Genomic DNA, 2,705 nt, shown 5'->3' on the forward strand with positions numbered 1-2,705 from the left:
GGAGGTTGGGAGCGGGGGGGGGGGGGGGGGAAAAGGTCAGTGCAGCGGGTCGCTGTGTGAACAGACGGGGGCAGTTTGGGGAGGAGGGTGTGTGAGAGGTGGAGGGGGGGAGAGAGAGTGGGGGCACGTGTGCGCAAGAGAGAGAGAGAATTATCCACATCTCCAGCCAGTCTCGGAGCGTGTGGGGGGTGGGGGGGGGGGGGAGCCAGAGTCACCAATGTTGTGCGCCCAGCTCTGAGGAAGGACGGGGTGAGTGACGGGACCACTGAAACCCTCTCCCTCCCTCCCTCTCTCTCTCTTTGCACAAACCAACCCTGCTGCATTTCATGCCCTCCCCCTCCACATTGGTGATTTGGGGGTCCCACTGACCCTCCGCAGTCAGGGTGGGGATTGAGGGGGGGGGGGGGGGAATGAAAGATGGAGGTTCCCCTAAGTCTTCTGGATTAAGGCCACAGGTTCCTCACACACACACACACATGGGGGAAAATCAGAGAGAGAGAGCGCCTCACAGAGGGCGATTGGGGAATAGGGGGCTGTGCGTGTGTGAGAGAGTTAGTTCCAATTAAGCCCCCCCCCCCACACTCCAACGAGGAGGGGGAGTGGGGAGGACAGGGGAAAAAAAAAAATCACTTGAGGTCGCTCGGTCGCGAACCCGCTTCGGTCCGCAGGGAGTCCCTGAGATAAATCGACCCGTTTCGTAGGGGGCGGGCGGGGAGAAATCGGGAAGCACAGGAAGATCCCGCTCCCTGCCGAGGGAAGGGCCGACTCTGCAACACCTCACCTCTCTTCTCCCTCCCGCCTCACCCAGTCGGGACGCCAACCGCCCCCAGACCAATCCGGCCAGCCTTCGGTTAAAGGTGTTGGGAGCAGGGGGCGTGTGGGGGGTGGGGCTAAATGTGTTTCCCCCACCCCCCAAAAAAAAACCCTGGTTGGGGAGGGAGCGACGGCAGAGAGTTTTAAAGGGTTTAAATATTGAGGTTTGCGGAGACGGGTGGATCAGTATCGTTCCGATTTGCAGTGCACAGTCCGATCCCAGGCCCTGCGGGAGGTTGGCAACCGCGCAGGGGGGTGGAGGGGGTGTTCAGATCAAATCGCCCCAGCCCGCCTCCGTCATGCTCCCAAATCCAACAGTGGGGGGGGGAAGGGGGGTTGTTGGCGACGGGTGCCAGTCACAAGTCTTGGTCGGTTTTGGGTCACTCCATCTCCATTTCCCCACCGGCCCCCGGGGGTGGGCTTTCCGTCTGCCGGCTGCTCCCACTCGCCGAGGGGGGGCACCCGTCCTCAGGGGAGCCCCCCGGCCGCCGCGGCACCTTCTCCTGCAGTTGGTAAAACAGCACGTAGGCGGCGCTGCTCTGTCAGGAGAGAGCACGCAGTGTGGTCATTCATTCACACGGCTGAGAGAGAGAGACAGCGCAGAGATAGGGAGGGGGTGTAGGGGGCTGGAGGAGGGGACGGAGATAGGGAGGGGGTAGGGGGTTGGAGGGCGGACAGATTTTGGTATGGGGGGTGGGGGCGCGGAAGGGTTGGGGTTAGCCCTGCAAATGAGCCCTCCCTCCATCCCTAGCTCACTCACCACAATGTGCTCAGCAGAGGCGAAGGTCACCTTACTGTCATCAAAGTAATACCAGAGTCCGTCATCCTTGTTCCTCGCAATTGTTGTATCTGAGGGAGAGGGAGGGGGAGAGAGGGAGAGGGAGGGGAAGAGGAAGAGGGAGAGGAAGAGGGAGCGAGGGGTGCATGGGGGTTAAAAGCAGGGTTTGAACCATACCAGCTTCCCCCTCCGCTCCTCCCGACTCTAACCAACCGCCCCCCACATCCCTGTCCTCCACACAGACCACTCAGGGCAATGACAAACACTCCAGTCTGGGCCTCAGTCCCCAATCAAGCTCCGGGGGGGGGAGGGAGGAGAGAGAGAGGGGCTGAATAGCCTTCTGTTGCTGTGTAACAGGCTGGAGGAGGGGAGGGGGCTCTGAACAGCGCCTCCTTTTGATCCTGATTGGGGGGTGGAAGGTGTGGTACTTACAGTGGCCATCACGGAGACTCCCGTAGTGGTTGGAAACGGCGATGAGGTCATATTTGGAATGTTTCGCCTTGGGGTTGATGAGGAACTCCGATAGGTCGAGGTCCCTATGGATTCAAACAGTTTCTTCAGGTTAGCGTGCGGGGGTAACACTCTGCCTTTCCCCCAACACTACCACCTGCCACAGCCCCTTAGTATCCACTTGATTTATCTTTACAGTGTGCCACAGCCCCTTGGCATTCAGTTGAACCATCCATAGTGTGCCACAGCCCCTTGGCATTCAGTTGATTTACTCCCAGAGTCTGAAATTTCCAAAAGATTTTGCCCTGTGTGTCCCTTCAGTTTTCAGGTAACATTCTGTTTTTATCGCTAGCCAGCTAACATTTACTGCCCCGTCCCTAGTTGCCCCCACTTGAGATAGTATTGATGTGCTGCCTTCTTGAACCGCTGCAGTCTCCCTGCTGGGGTTGACCCCCAATGCTCTGAGGGAGGGAATTCCAGATTCTGACCCAGCGACAGTGAAGGAACGGTAATATATTTCCGAGTCGGGATGGTGAGGGGCTCGGAGGGGAACTTGGAGGTGGTTGTGTTCCCATGTATCTGCTGCTCTTGTCCTTCCAGTTGGAAGTGTTCGTGGATTTAGAGAGAGCTTTGGTGAATTTCTGCAGAACAGCTTGTAGACGGT

At 58.6% G+C, this 2,705-nt stretch overlaps 1 long non-coding RNA gene across 1 annotated transcript; it reads right to left on the reverse strand.

Moving 5' to 3' along the window:
* Positions 1-23: 23 nt before the first annotated feature.
* On the reverse strand, positions 24-2,699 carry LOC122545993. Its single transcript, XR_006310642.1, has 3 exons — positions 2,024-2,699; positions 1,574-1,662; positions 24-1,352 (listed from the first exon to the last, which is right to left on the reverse strand). It is a non-coding gene; the product is annotated as an uncharacterized LOC122545993 (long non-coding RNA).
* Positions 2,700-2,705: the final 6 nt, after the last annotated feature.

This window comes from Chiloscyllium plagiosum, unplaced genomic scaffold (genome assembly GCF_004010195.1).
Source record: "Chiloscyllium plagiosum isolate BGI_BamShark_2017 unplaced genomic scaffold, ASM401019v2 scaf_49342, whole genome shotgun sequence".
Taxonomy (NCBI): Eukaryota; Metazoa; Chordata; class Chondrichthyes; order Orectolobiformes; family Hemiscylliidae; genus Chiloscyllium; species Chiloscyllium plagiosum.